Source organism: Buteo buteo, chromosome 8, assembly GCF_964188355.1.
Source record: "Buteo buteo chromosome 8, bButBut1.hap1.1, whole genome shotgun sequence".
In the NCBI taxonomy this organism is placed as follows: domain Eukaryota; kingdom Metazoa; phylum Chordata; class Aves; order Accipitriformes; family Accipitridae; genus Buteo; species Buteo buteo.
This window is the reverse complement of record NC_134178.1, coordinates 19853785-19870021: the sequence shown is the minus strand read 5'-3', so window position 1 is coordinate 19870021 and position 16237 is coordinate 19853785. Positions and strand designations below refer to the sequence as shown.

Below are 16237 nucleotides of genomic sequence, written 5' to 3'. Positions count from 1 at the left end.
GGACATAGGGAGGAGATGGGACGAATAGGGAAAAATTACACACCATATGAATTTTTGCAGTTTCCACTCATCTTTGTATTCTAATTCCTCCTTTTGCACTGATCTGACTAAATGACACACCGAAAACCTTTTGAAGGATGTCTGAGGAAGTGTGGCTGTATGTGCTGCCTTCATTGGGCTTGGGCCTCCCCAGTCAGTTGCTAAAGCTCTTTTGACAATTTTAGAGAGACTGGAGACTAAATGCTCTTGGGGGGTGGGGGTGGGAAGACACTTAATTTTCAGGCCTGAATAGGAGACAAAAATCTTTCAACTACCTAAATGGGTTGTAAATTTCAATGTCTTTTTGCAGTTTAAACTTAGTAAAACTGTATGTGCATTAACAATTCTTTTTCTACTGTCTAATAGTGGCAGCACAAAGACAGCGGGTGCTTGCAAAAATATGTTCTGCTGGATTGACTTTGATAGAGACGCAGAGTCTTTGCCATTAGCCAAAACTCAGGTCTTAATAGCAAGGAAGAAAAAGTTTAGTTTGTCAGCAGGGAAAAGAGGCAAAGAGATGCAAGAATGACTTCCTTCAACCTCTACCACCACTGTCTTATTAAACACTGTCCCGATCCAATGTTGGGGAAGGTTTCGATATGATCCCAAGAGCGAGATTAAGACACAAACGAGGTCAAATGCCGTATACCCCAAAGAGTTTTTATTATCAAAAGTATCAAAAGTAGAAAATAGTAGCAATAGGATAGAATGGAAGGCAGAAATCAAGCAAGCAGTTAGGATAGAGTTGCAAGGATAGTCACCACCATGGATTCAGCGGCATCCCGTTGGTCCTCAGTCCTCAGTTCTTCCATGGTGGGTGCACCCACTGGATCCTGGGTCAGAGGTAGGAATACAACAATTAGTATCCCAGTTTTTGCGTCAATCTACAGGGGATATAAGGTGCAAACTTCAGAAATTAAGCCCTACAGAGAGTAGAAATTTAGAAATATTGTTGGATGAAGCATGGAGAGTATTAAGTAACAGAGAGGAAGGATATAGGCAAGGGCAAAGGAAATTAATGGCTGTTATCCAGGAAGAAAGAGGAAGAGGGCCTAGACGAGACTTGCCCCGACTGGGCAAGGATCAATGCGCTTTGTGTAAGAAATTTGGTCATTGGAAAAAGGAATGCCCAAGGAACAAGGAGGATCAGAGGGCTCAAACAGGAAGAACGGTAGCCCATGTGAAGGGAGATTGACGGGAACCTGGGGAATCTACCCTAGCGGATCCACTGGTTATAATTAAGCTAGGGAAAACACAACAAGAGGTAGAATTTTTAGTAGATACAGAAGCAACATACTCGGTTCTGAATCAAGCTTTGATGCCCCTGGGAGATGATTATGTCACGGTGAAAGGAGCAACTGGCCAAAGTGAAAAGGCATATTTTTGTAAACCTTTAGAATATAAATTAGGAAAACAGTGGAGCATTCATAAATTTTTATATATGCCCAACTCCTCAAAGGCACTTTTGGGAAGGGACTTGTTGGAACAATTGGGAGCAAAAACTGTATTCAAAAAGGGAGAAATTACTCTGGAGGTAAAAGATCAGCAATATATTCAAATATTGAGCCTAACCTTAACCAGTCTCCCCCTAGAAGGAAGCATTAACGAGGACATCTTAAACCAAGTGTACCCAGGGGTATGGGCTACCGATGCACCTGGAAGAGCAAAAAGTGCTCCACCTGTTGAAGTTAGGATCAAGGAAGGCCAAAAGCCAGTAAGAATTAAACAATATCCCCTAAAGAAGGAAGACAGAGAAGAAATCTGGCCAGTGATAGAAAAATTTTTGCAGTTGGGATTATTAAAAGAGTGTGAGTCTGAATTCAATACCCCTATATTACCTGTTCAGAAGCCCGATGAGTCATATCGGGTGGTCCAAGACTTACGGGCGGTGAATAATATAACTGAAGATCTTTACCCAGTAGTGGTGAACCCATATACCCTGTTGATCGTATTAACACCTGAATTGATTTGTTTTACTGTTTTAGATTTGAAGGATGCTTTCTTTTGCCTCCCTCTCCATGAAGCCAGCCAAAAATTATTTGCATTTGAATTGGAAAAGCCCAAGAGTGGTCGAAAGACCCAGCTCACTTGGACAGTGTTGCCACAAGGATTTAAGAATAGCCCTACCATTTTTGGCAATCAGCTTGCGAAAGACTTAGAATCCTGGGAAGCCCCATCTGAGGAGCGGAAGCTGTTGCAGTATGTGGATGATATCCTGATCGACACCAAAACAGAGAAAGATTGTATGACATGGACAGTGAGTCTGTTGAATTTCCTGGGACTCCAGGGGTACCGGGTATCCAAGAAAAAGGCACAGGTAATGCAACGCAAAGTTAATTATTTGGGCTATGAAATTAGCGCGGGACAAAGAACTTTGGGACAGGCCCGTAAAGAGGCAATATGTCAAACTCAGAGACCTCAGGCAGTAAAAGAGTTACAGACTTTTCTGGGGATGATGGGGTGGTGCCGATTGTGGATTTATAATTATGGATTGCTTGTTAAACCATTGTATGCGTTGACAGCCACTGAGCAGAGACACCTTGAATGGAACAAGGAGACCAAACGAGCCTTTGAGCTACTGAAAAAGGCTTTGATGTCAGCCCCGGCCTTAGGACTCCCAGATGTGAGTAAGCCATTTCTTCTTTACTCCCACGAGAAGCAGAATATTAGCCCTGGGAATATTAGCACAAAACCTGGGTCCATATCAACGGGCAGTTGCCTACCTCTCTAAGCAGTTAGACACAACTGCAAAAGGTTGGCCTGGATGCCTGCGGGCAGTTGCAGCTGTGATACTGAATATACAGGAAGCCCAAAAGTTTACTCTGGGCCAGAAGATGACTGTTCTGGTGTCTCACACAGTATCAGCAGTACTGGAAGCAAAAGGTGGACATTGGCTCTCTCCACAAAGATTCCTGAGATATCAAGCTATATTGGTAGAGCAGGATGACGTGGAGATTGTAGTCACTGACATTGTCAACCCAGCTTCTTTTCTCAGCAGGAACACAGGAGAACCAGTACATCATGACTGTTTGGAAACCATCGAAGCAACATACACCAGTCACCCAGACCTGAAAGACAGCCCCATGGAGAACAGGGAAACTTGGTTCACAGATGGAAGCAGTTATGTCCTAAATGGTAATCGACATGCAGGATACGCCGTCACCACCAGCCAAGAGGTAATAGAATCAGGGGCTTTGCCCATGAACACCTCCGGACAGAAGGCAGAAATAATTGCTCTTACCCGCGCCCTGGAAGCTGTGAACATTTATACAGACTCAAAATATGCCTTTGGAGTTGTACACGCACATGGAGCAACTTGGAAGGAGAGAGGACTATTGAGTTCTCAAGGGAAAAATATCAAACACGCAGAAGAAATTCTGAAGTTACTGGAAGCTGTCCACCTCCCTAAGAAAGCAGCAATTATGCATATTAAGGCACACCAGAAAGTGAGCTCAGATTTGGAAAAACGGAATGAGTTGGCGGACAGGGAGGCAAAACAAGTGGCCAAAACAAAGGTAAAAACAGAAGGGGCCTTAATTCCTGATAGGCAGATTTCCCTAGAAGGTAATCCAGAATACACCAAGGAAGATCAGAAGCTCATTACAGATTTAGAAGGGTCATATAATGAAGAGAGGTGGGCTCATACCCCACAGGGAAAGCTAATCATTCCCTCTTGCTTATATGGCATTTGATATGGGAGGAACATAGGAAAAGGCATTGGGGAACAGAGGCTCTTAAGCAAGTCACCTCTAGAGTAGGATTTATGAGCCATGCTATTTGTCTGTGTGTCTGGGGCAGGTGAGCCACTGGATTTTGTTGGCTCTTTCTTAGCATACTAGTTAGGTTTTTGTTGCAAAGTGTTTCACTCTTTTCCATGTGTGGCCCAGGTGACTCACTAAATGGTTTTGAGTTATTTTATGAAACCAAGCACCTTGGTGCCTAAGTCATTTGTTGGTAATGAGTGAAGAGAAGTATCATGGACCTAGCACAAGTGCCTCTAGAAGGTGACATTTTAGTGTCTGAAGAATTACAGAAGTGATCACATTTCTTAAACCTTTGTCATATGGGAATAGATATTTCCAGGAGCCTGAGAAGAATTACGTTACCCCATCAAAAAAAAAGGTGCCATGTTCATTTCTCCAGGCTAAGTGGACTCCTCTGTGCTTATTAACACTTGCTGAACACTCTATATAGGTATTCCAGATGTGTCTTTGGTATTTTACTTTCTAAGGAGACATTACTTTCCTCATTTTGATTTCAGACAAACCATATCCTGAAGATAAAAACAACAGAAGGAAGTTTGTTTTGCAAGAGAAGCAGAACAGGTCAAAAATTACTTTTCAGTACGACTGAATCAATAAAATTGTCATATAATTGTCCAACTTAAAGCCTAGCTGGTTTTGTTATGTTTTCTACTACTTGCACTGCAGTCCAATAAAGTGGAAGTGTTACAAGTAGCAGCACAGAAATTATTCACAAGTCAAAAACTATGCAAAAGGAGAAAAGAAATTACACAGTCACTAAATATTTTGCTAAGACTATTTCTTCTCTTTTTGTGAAAGCAGAACTAACACCATTCCTTAAAAACTGTCTTGGAACCAATAAATTTCCAAGACAATTGAAAAAAAGTCCTTTTAAGATACTGTTATTTCAGTTCCCTCACTCCAATTGTGCTATATATTATTGTATGGTTCAGTGGAAGGTCTTTAGAGAACATAAAACCTCTGATTCAATATCCTTGTCTCAACCATCTCTGTATGTATAAAATCAATAACTAAACTACAAAAGGTTCCAGAAATAAGCAAATAAACTAATTATAGTGCTTCAGCTTTAATTAGCACTAAGTATTTTCCAAACACCATCACAATTTATCACTGTTGACCTAGCAGTAGCCCCCTTAAGTTCAGGAGTTTGCCTTGTGTAGATTATGCAGAATCAGAGCCAAGAACAAAGGCATTCATTCATTCTGCTGGACATCTCCACCTATAAGATATTTGGGGTTTTATGTCATACTAGTAAATCTTAATGTTTAGTCCACTGGGCCTTTGTCTCAAATTGCTGGATAATACTTAAGTTACACAACATGTAATTGTAACTACTCTCAAAGGACAAAGCAGGCATTTTCAGGAACCTGAGGTGACTAACATATCAGTGCAAAGGAGAATGTGATATAAGGAAAATAATCAGCCTTGGGAAAGCTAGAAGAGATGCATTTCTCCCATATTCTGTGTTGGCTTTACTATATATATGAGAACAAACACCAGTGAGGGAACAAGAGGCAAAGATAAATTGTGCCATAGTAGCTTGGTTTTCCACCTTCCTGCACCTTGATGTGTACAGATGGAGTGCACATTGGGTGCACAGGCAGCATGATTGATTCCACAATGCCCTCAGGCCAAGGAGGCAAAAGCACAAGGTTGTGTAGCTGAAGGAAGATGGGAAGAGGCTTTAGTGAATAGCTGCATACAGACATCTTATTTAATTCCTCAGTTCACAACAGTGTGACAGCATAATCTAACCAGTTATTGCTGTGCAACTTGGACCCAAAACACATCCAGATGAGAATTTTCCACATATGTAATAGTTTAAGCCCATTTTGCATGACTCCAAATGGAACAGTAAAGTGGGAAACAGAGGAGGTTTATATCCCCTCACATTCCTGCAGGTATGTTAAAAATAAATGGAGGAATCGAAACTCAGCAGTTACCTCTGCAAATAGAGCCCTGTGTCAATGGTACAGAGCCCAGAAGAGTTGCCTTTATTCATCTGAGCTCTTGCATTGAGCCAGTGAATGCCTACAGTAAGGAAGCATTTGTGTCTGGAGACACTGTGTATGCATAGCTGTAACGCTGTGTGTAGACCATGTCACAGAAACACATAATTAGAGGCTGCCATTTTAGGCCTTGGCAAAACATTTTCATAAGCCTAGCACTAAGATCTGCCACGAGAGGTTCTGACCAAAAAAGAAAATTCAATCTAAGGAAATGATGTTTTGTAAATGATTGGTATCCACAAACATTTATGGAATATACAGCAAGATTTTGACACATCTCTGCTATCTCTGCTGCTAGAATCCAATCCTCTGCTTATGAATCTAAGCTTCTTAGATCAACAGCTAAAGATCCCAGGCCCCAAGCAGTCCAGCCCAGGACACCTCTGTATCTACAGCTCTGCTCCATCATAATCCTAACATCCCAGCAGCACTGGGAACTCCAGTCTGAGCCTGGGTTTCAGAGCTTCCCACCTCCTTCCCCTACAGGTGGAAGCAAGGCAATCTTTAAAGCCATAGACATATTTCCTACCTTTCCCCAGGAAAATCAGAAGATGAAGATTCTCAAAATCAAAACTTTCTTCAACTTCTTGCTTGCAGAGCAGATTCCAGATGCTGTGCTGTCCTGAAGCACAATGTAAGCATTTTCAGTGTGTCAGAATTTCCCCAGCACAAAAATGCTGAATTTTTTGTTGCTCTCCTGGAAACTCACCTTCAGATCAGATGCATTTTTCAGTTGAAACAAGCATATGTTTTTGTAAATACACAGCTTCCTTGTTCAGTTGGGGTAGTGGAAAACAGCTTATGTGCATATATTCTGTGTCAAAATCAACAACATACTTTTTCTGAATGCTGTTTTAAAATAATTAATCCAAAGCTTTTCTATTAATATTAATGAACACTTCCTACTTAAATACCCTGTAAAGAGAAGAGAGAATGGACACTATCAGTGCATGAACAGTCAGCAAGTGTTACAAATTGCAGAAGCCCTGAGGGAAATTCATGTTCTAAACAAGTCAGTGTGTGATTGAAAGTGACACATCAGGGAAGCATATTCCATTCCATTTAAATGATTATCTTTCTTTAGGCTTTTATGTTGTTTATGATGGATTATATTTTGTTTGCCAGAGATTCTGTGTTTTCATTGTTAGCAAGTGTGCATCTGCTGCTTCAGCACTCCAAGGTACCAGCTTCAATTAGCGTAATATTCTCATTACATTAAGATGTTTATAATGTCTACCATGCAAATACAACAGGGGAAGAGGATAATATAGGTCAGTTTGAGTATCTCAGTTAAATCAAAGGTATGGCCTTTTAAAAGGCAAACAATGCTTTTATTAACACAAATATTACACATATCAAAGTCCCCTGTGTCTTTGGTTATGGCAGGGGCTAGGTACCAGGGGTAAAATAGAATGTATCTATTCTGCTAAATTTGGTACCAGACTGCTATTAAGAAGGAGATAACAACTTGAAACAAAGGCAGGTTCCATCTTCCCAGTTTTGGAGCTACTAGCATTTTTTTGCAGTATTAGTCTTGAACAGGGCTCATGAGAAATCCAGCAGTGTCATGCCTTGCCCATGTATGGGTTTGTGTTTATGGAAGATCTTTTTGCCCCTCTTTTATTCTAGGCCTTTGCTAGATTTTACTAGTTGTTGAAATAATAGATAGTCCCCAAATTGCCCACTAAAATCTGCCTCTAGTCTGTGCAACTCCCAGCTGGGCTTAATGTTATCCTTACTCAGCTTCCCACTCTTTCCACTGCTCCCCTTTCTTTCTTCCTCATGACACCCACACAGCCTCAGACTCAAAGGACACCATCCCTTAACAAGTAGGAAATAGACAACAAACACCCACTCATCGCCCCTGAATGTTTCCTCCGGACTCATTGACGTTCCAACTATCTGTGTTCAGCGTCTCCACATACTGATTTAGCAAAAAAGAAACACTGCTTATAAGTGAGCTACAAGTAAGCTCACTCTGTACAGATTGTTCTTTGAAGTCTGCACGTTAAAACCTCAAACCCTGAATGAGTGTACCACAGATGTATCAAAACAGTTCATCCAATTTACTACCCTCATGGAAAGGTTCCCTACATCTATGTCTTTTACTTCCTCAAAATGAGGTTGAACACACACACATGCACACATTTCACAATGATATCTCAAGTTCACAAATAATAACTTATTACAATCTTTCCCATGAAATGGTGGAAAAAATCCTGGAATTATATATGCACTAGTATTAATATCATTAACAGTACTAGTACAGCTAGTACTAGTACAGCTGTCAGTACACAGGGTACATGTAGCTTCACAGTTTTCTAAACTGCATTATCAAAGAAACCTTGCAGAGAAACTGCAAGCAAAGCTAAACTTAGGAAGAGAGCATAATCTGAAATTTACATTTTATGCATTTGCAGCTGATATGGGTAAGTTCAGAAAAGAGGTAACCCTATCACTCTTCTGACTGACCAGACTACGATAAGGAGTCATATGCTTACTGCCCTTATAAATGTTTTTTAATCTTTTTAAGCAATACCTGTTCACAAGGCTGTTACTGTACATGTCCCCTACACTTCAAGTATTCATTATTGTTTTATCAATACGAGATTTTGATACTATTTTCATTTTTAGAAACCTAATATTATATCCTAAAAGACTCAACACAAAATTAATCTCTGGTATAATGTTACTGAACTGATTAGAAACACAGCAGGAAAGAATTTTGCCCCTATTCTTTCCTGAAGGTGATGTGAGCAACCATAGAGGTAGCCTGGTTAGAAGGGGAATATTACTGAGCAAAAGAAAATGTCTGCTGATAAATACTGACAGAGAAAGGCCTGCCAGGCTGGAACTGTGAGCCTGGGAACTAGGCATGGGAACCAGAAACATCCTTGAAAAGTGCAACTGGCCTCTTTGAAGTACAGCCGGGGTGCTTAGAAACCACAGACAACCTGAGATACTACTGGTAAGTGCAAAAACAAGGGACTGTGATGGCAAGTTACCACCTAAAAAGGTGGAAAACAGTCTGGAAAAATAAAATTGCTCTGAAAGAACAGGAAACATCATCATCTATTGGCTGTTACAGGTGAAAAATAGAAACTAATATCATCAATTGGCTGCTGGAAATAGAATGTCCTATGTCCTCTTATGTCCCTATGTTATAAAAAGGACTTAATTTTTATCCAAAAATGAAGTCTTTCTATCAGCATGGGAGAACTTCCCATGCTGCACATACTTTTTCCTAAGCAGGTTGAATTCCACATGAACTTTCTACAAGATCTTGGACTCTCACCAGAGCCACTTGGCTGACTCCAGACTCTGTGACATGGATTGTATTTGGAGACTGTGTCTGTTATTTTATTGATCTCCTTTCAACTCCTTCTCTCACCTTGGGGTCAGTTCAGTTTGTCCTCCCACCTCTGGGATGGTTGGGTCCCCTTGTGAAATCTAATTCACTTGAGATACATATATATCTCTCTCTCTCTCTCTCCATATAAGTAATCTATTGTAAGTATATCTGTTGTTATATTGTTGACAAGTTGCTTCACTAACAGTAAGTTTGTAGTGGCCTGTAATAGTATATACCTACTTGGTTGTTGCTGTTATTAGTTACTGCTATTATCTTGATTAGGGCTATATGATCAATTACTGCTATTATTGATTGTTGCCATACCTTTGACTGATACTATATTGTTGATTGCTGATAGTAACTTGTAGTAACAATTGATAGACAGACAGACACATTCACTTTATTAATCATAGGTATACTTGCTAGTGGTGATTGTTGTGATAGTTTACTTGCCTGTGGTGATCCTTGTGGTATTTGTGGTAATCTGTAATAAAGTAGAGAAATTCAGAGGATAACGCCTCCATGTCCTTGTGCATTATGGAATCCTATGAACCCACGGGCACAATCTCTGTATACCTACAGACTGGGTAACCCATTAGGTTGTGACAAAAGGCCATTCATTATCTGATCTAATTTGCTAAACTACTTAAAATGGTTCAAAAAGAGAACGATTTTAAGTAGAGAATAGCAATCATTTTAATTTTATATCTTATTCAAACTGTTTGACAATTTCAAACATTTGCTAAATGAAGAATTGACAAATCAGTTCAAATAAAAATTAAGATAAACTTCTATTCATGGATTGCAAGAAAGTCAGTGATTTCTGTTCACATGAGCAAATGTTGCTGGAGCTCAGCTTGGAGGTGGTTAATATAAAACTGGTTTCCCATATAGTTAAACAAACTTGATGAGGACTATCTAAACACTCATCAAAACCACAGGAACTACCACTTTCTGCATGTAACCATCAGTCCTTTCCTAGACTGTAGAGGACATAGTGGGTTACTCCAAAAATCAGATACCTCAAAGGTACCTGAAAGTTTAATATCCTTTTAAAACCATGGACTAAACCGAGAGGATCTTGCATATGGAAGCTTTATCCTCTAATTCAATCTGAGCAACTAGCTCTGCATAGCCACGTGCATCTAAAATAAGAGTGGCATATGAGGCTGTTGAGGTAATGTTTTCTTTATAATGTCATTGCCTTCTTCCCCTGTGAGCAGAAATAAAAAAAAAAAAAAGGCAGCAGTGGCACATTTTGAAAGATTTTATTATATTCCATCAGCAACTATCCTTTTAATTTAACATTTTTTTGTTTAAATTGTTAATATTGATTTTTTTATACACAATCCAGTACAACAGTCACTTATGGAAGGCTTTGTCCATAATTGCAATGACTTCTCTACTGTACTAGAGAAGATGAATATTGATGTCACTGCATCAAGAATTTATAATGTAATAAAACACTGTGCTGAACAGCACAGAACTGCCATTGTTTGCCAGCCTCAGTTTGAACAATACCTGTTAGAATAGTTAGGTGATTTTCTTACTAGTAAATGGTATTTTTGCCAGAGCAACATCAGTCTACAATCAGATGTGGTTTTCTCTTATGTCACATCTGAACAGGGACATGAATAATTCTCTGCAGAATACATTTTAGCTTTACAGCATGCTGTAGACTAATACACAACATAATAAATAGGGAAATATGTGGAAACAGCCATTAAGCAACATGATTCTGGGATGCCCTGTGCACTTTCTGAGGGACACAAGTGATAACTGTTCTCTGCTTTAATTATAGTATTTGGTAGAGACAAGTATCTGCATAGAAGTAGATTTTAAGAGAAGAACATTACTGTCCTTATATGGCAGCACACTAGTTGCTTACCACAATACTGATGAAAATGGTAAGCAGCAAACAGTAACTAAATCCTGCCATGTTATGAAGGGTCAACATTCAGCTATTCCAAGTTATAAAAACAAAGAATCAACAGGTGTACAGACAGTTTTGCAGCTTCTTGATCAAATTATGTGAACCACCATTTGTGGATGGTGAAGAATGATATGGATATTAATCAGCTGCTCTTCAGGAAAACCATGGACAGAAAGGGAGGCGTACTCTAAAGGGATTTAGGGCAAAGCAGCATTCTCACAGAAAATGGGGAGCTGGACATGAGAGGCACAATGAAGAACCTCTATAATCAGGAGGCACAGGCCAGAAAATGAGGAACATGTAAAGAAAGAGTCACAAGGAAGATGGAGGACCTTACAATTTTCTCCTCCAGTCCAATCTCACGCAGGAAACAGAGGAAGACGAGTTTCAGATTTATTTACTAACAAAAAAATGGAGCTCCTAAACTATAACTACGGGTCATGTTTTGAAGAAACTCCAGCATTTTTCATCTTCCAGCCTGAAAATGCTGGTTCCTCTCCTACACTTACTTTCTTTTCAGGGCTTGGGTAATTGGGGTCCAAGATTTTTAATATGAGATTATTTTTTTCCATGATTCAGGGTGACTGTAGCAGAAAACCCAAGGTTAGACATGCCTTGAACAGTGGAGTTTGTTCAGTACAGGGGTAAAACAGCCAGTTGTTTTGGAAAAAAAAATCTGGTATTCATGAATACCTTCATTCTGAATACTGCCTTCTTAAATATGGAATATTCTCCCTCATACCAGTGAAAATCATTCCACTAGTTTGACTTAAGCAATGTTCAGCCTGAGACTAACAGCACGTTTATGGTCTTGTAATATGTTTCCAAACTTGTAATCACTAAAGAACACAAAAATTATGCTGTCCAAGCACTTCGTGCCCTAGAACATCCCAAATTATTAGGTCTTTCTAGTATTTTGTACAAAAGTACATAAATTAGGTGAATATTAGCAATTCCTACGCACTTCAGGTCTCCATCTCTCAATTTATTATTGTTGAACTCAAGGGCTGCATCAGCTCTGTCCTGCTACAGATCCACTGGGAGCACTCACATTTCTGACTGCCCATACCATCTCCTTTCTGGAGTGCTGTATGAATTTCCATGGGACATTCTCACCACAGCAAGAGGGAATTGGCCTTATGGCTTTCTCAAGAGTTCATGTACGTGCTGTCTGAATGACTACTCTGAACTAATGCTTAAAATATAAAAAATATTTACATCAGAACATTACATTTCAAATGAATCACAACATCATTAATAGTACTACCAAGTGCTTTTAGGTTATGAAAACTTTTAGGATTATGAATTTTCACTTTAATTTGACACACAGGATTTTGTGGGATGGATGGCGGTTGTAAGAAAATCTTCACTGGTCAAGAAATTAATATTTTGGTCCAGCTGTACTCCTAAGTAATGCTGCCAAACCATTTCCCTGCTGAAAAAAAAAAAAAAAACACCCAAACCACTATGCAGTACCATACATTTCCATACTGAATCTGAGTGAAAAAACCCTAAATATTTCATTTTTCTTTTAAATAGGCTTCATGGACCTTATACCATACATCTTATACTTTCCTAATAAGGAGAATATAGGGTTTAATATTAATTGTAAGATTTTGTCCTTCAGTAATATACTCTACCTGAAAAATGTATGTCAATACATTTAATGACTTATGTTAACAACTCTTATTAGATAATTACTTTCCATCATTATCATGATTGATTCCAACTCATCATCGAAACCTAATCTCTATTTTTTTCAATGAAAGCTAAAGGGCAAAATGGTTTCTTATCAGTCACCCTGATATTTATTGCTAACAATACAGACTGGAAAATTATGCAAATAATGAAAGAGGTATTTTCATGAATACCTAGAAAAAGCATTTTTACTGAAAAGTCATAGGTTTGCTTAATGGAAAACTGAGACATACAGGAGCTTCCTGCAATCTTATTCTTCTCATTAACAATTTGCATTTGTTTCATGAAAAATATTTTGCAAGTTAGGTAGCAAAGGTAAAATAAATGAGTCAGCATCTAATACTTAGTTGCAACTGCAAAGATCCTTTGTACAGATCTCATTTCATTTACCTAACAAACAGGGTCTTATTTTCTTAATAGCTTGTCATGGAATCTTTTATCTTTTTTTTTAAAGGTCATGCACAAATAAAATTGTATGTTCTGTTACTCATCAGTACTCTTTTACAACATGAACAAATTCTTAAGTGCAACTAACTAACTGTCTTTTTTCTTTGGAAAAATAAAATCTATTTTAGAGATTATTTTAAAAATTAACTACTGTTACTGCCTACTGTTACCTGAAATAGTTTGTCTTTTCAACATAAACAATGTTCATTCAGTGCTAAGTGTGATGGCATTTTGGCTGTTTCATAGCTAAGGAGTTGTAAATCTGCATCTGACAGCCTCTTTTTCCAGGGTAAAACACTGGGGAACCTCAGTCCAGAGGATGTGCACAGACTAGATTGGCAGAATGCAGTCCTTCCAGACTTCATATGGAAAGAAGAATTTTCAGGGGAAAGGGGGTGCTGTGGGAAGGCTGTCACAAGGTGTGACAGAGTCTGGGTGGGTCTACTTTTTTCTAGAAATTTCCTCCATGGTAAGACACCACGGTTGGTATTGTCTTTTTCAAGCTCCATAGAATAGCTGAATTTTATCTCCCTGGATATCTTCATATTTTCACACACATTTTCATCTGGTTTCATAAGCAAAGGCGAAAGAAAGAAATCTTGTATTTAGCACAGACTCCCATGAGTCTAGACACAAGTCTCCATAAGGACTAAGGATCTGCTGAGAGGAGCTGTTATTCTCTAGTTCAGTATTTACTTTTCTACTTTCTGTCAAATGTCAGGAAGAGATTGAAATCTTTCAAAAAACTAAACTGAAATTATTTTAAATTCTTCACACAAAAAAAAGGGACATTGCAATTCTGAAGTCTTATCAAAGCATGACATGATAAAGTATGCATAGGGGAGGACCTACAGAATAATGCCTGGTACATTATCTTGTGCAATGATGGAAATAATTCCATTCCACAGTTAACGCTATATAGTTTTTTATGCATTTTGGGATTATAACTACACTGCAGGCAGTAAAAGTACATACTATCTTGTTCTTCCTCCAAATGCTTAGTAAAATAACAAATGTTCACAGATATTCTTGTTTCTAATTGGATTCCTTCTAGGGCACCTACAGAGAAAAACACAATTGCTGGTGCCTGCAGCAGCCACATTTTTGTATATTACATAAATAGCTCTGGGAGTTCAATAAAGAGCCAAATCGTACAACAGGTTTCACAAACAGGAGCCTTCATCTGATAAAGGTGAAAAGGTCAATCCCCCAATTTCCAAATTGTTTTTGCCTTTGAAACACTAGGAGAGGATCAGGGATTGAGATGGGGAAAGAAGGGAGTAGGCCAATTTTTGCCTTTTCTTTTGCAGTTATCTATGTATTGGCTCTAAAACATGTTAAATAAATGTAACAATACAAGTTATAGATTATTATATGCAATACAGTAAATAATATGTAATTATAACAGACAGTGAGTATAAAATGGACTGGAATGAAACACAAAATATATTGCTGCAGTAAAAAAATGTTCAGTAGCATACAGTGAAAAGGCTCTGAAATCAAAAGTCCTTTGGTAGCATGATGTTGTTTGAACAGCTAAAATGGATTATGATTCCACTGGGTAGGTGTGTGCTTTAGCATCCCACATTGTATTAAAGAAGATAAAAATTCAGGAAGCAACTGCCATCAAGAGAAAACCTTCAAATAGATTTTCTCTGCTGGTAAAATTACCACTTACATTTTCCACTTTACGAAGAACTACAAAGCTGTGGATTTGTGTTAGAATAGATTTTATTCATGCCAAGAGATAACTAGATAGCTAGATAAATAGATATTAGCAGACAAATACACAAATATTCTGTGTACATGCACATATGTCTTAGATGCAAGAAAGCTCAAAAAAAAGGCTGCAGTGTGAGGCATCTAAAAGTTTATAAAAGTCAAAATTAAGGTTTTCTGTCAAATTGGCATCCTTTGTTGTTTGCCGTGGGAAGTGGTGCTATCTGGAGGCGTATGCTGATTACCCTAGCACTTTAAAATCTCTCAGATCCCTGCTTGATATAGCTTCCTCAGATGCTTCATGTTAAATCAATCACCTGATTTGCAACCTGGAAGGACTAGTCTGAGCTAGTTCATGGCTTCTCAGAAATACAAACAAATTGAATTTTGCTAACCCTCCCAAAAGAGAAACAGGAAGCAGAGGGATAGAGGGCCACACAAATGGGTGAGGGGAGCAGGGGAAAAGACAAGGGAAGAGATATTTTAGATTCAGTATTTACAGATCCTTCAGTGTCGTTCCTTGAGGAACACTTCTAGAAAGGAGTTACCTCCTTCCCAGTCAGCAGCACAAACTACCAGCCTGTATAATCACTAAGTGGAAGTAGCTGTAGTCAGCCTTGCTTACCAGGTCTTCCTATACGTACACGGACCAGCATGTGTATTTTGAGATTTTCTGTTATGCATAATTTCATCAATCATGGGCTTATTTTTCCAAACAAAAGGCAATGCCCTGATTTAAAAACAAGTCCCACAAGAATTTTGCTTCCAAGCATGGAAGTGCTGGTTCTTCTCAGTGAAACACTTAAGATCTTTTTAAAGGGCAAATGTACTTTCCCCCTATTTACATTCTGGGAAATGAGCTAACCATGTAGCTGTATCTCTTACAGAAAAAAAAAAAAAATGAACACCCAGCATGGGCATTTTCACTGTGAAATCTTCTAAGAAACTGAAAACAGGATCATAAAAAGAAAAAGGACAGGATTTAGATGCAGACCCTGCCTGTATATGCCATGGAGGGGGAATTGCCCTGGCTTTATGTTGCTGCTCAATACCTGAGCAAAGGTTTTGCTCCAGGGAGTACCAAATTGGGGCTATGTAAGGAACATCAGTGTCTCTGACATGCTGCACAGCACAATACTGCAGGGGAGATACACCAGGCTCCCACAGTCAGTGTCTTCTGCAGTCCTACTGCCTCATATCAGCACTGAGGAGGAAGGAGAGGGCAAGGATATTTCTTTCAGTCCATTGGCTTCAGTAGCCCTTGCTAGAGTTATGC

At 38.9% G+C, this 16237-nt stretch overlaps 1 long non-coding RNA gene across 1 annotated transcript; it reads right to left on the bottom strand.

The window, feature by feature from the left end:
- Positions 1-685: 685 nt before the first annotated feature.
- On the bottom strand, positions 686-6695 carry LOC142033694 (uncharacterized). The gene is made up of 4 exons (XR_012651294.1): positions 6522-6695; positions 6342-6434; positions 4146-4312; positions 686-872 (listed from the first exon to the last, which is right to left on the bottom strand). It is a non-coding gene; the product is annotated as an uncharacterized LOC142033694 (long non-coding RNA).
- Between the last annotated feature and the right edge of the window lie 9542 nt (positions 6696-16237).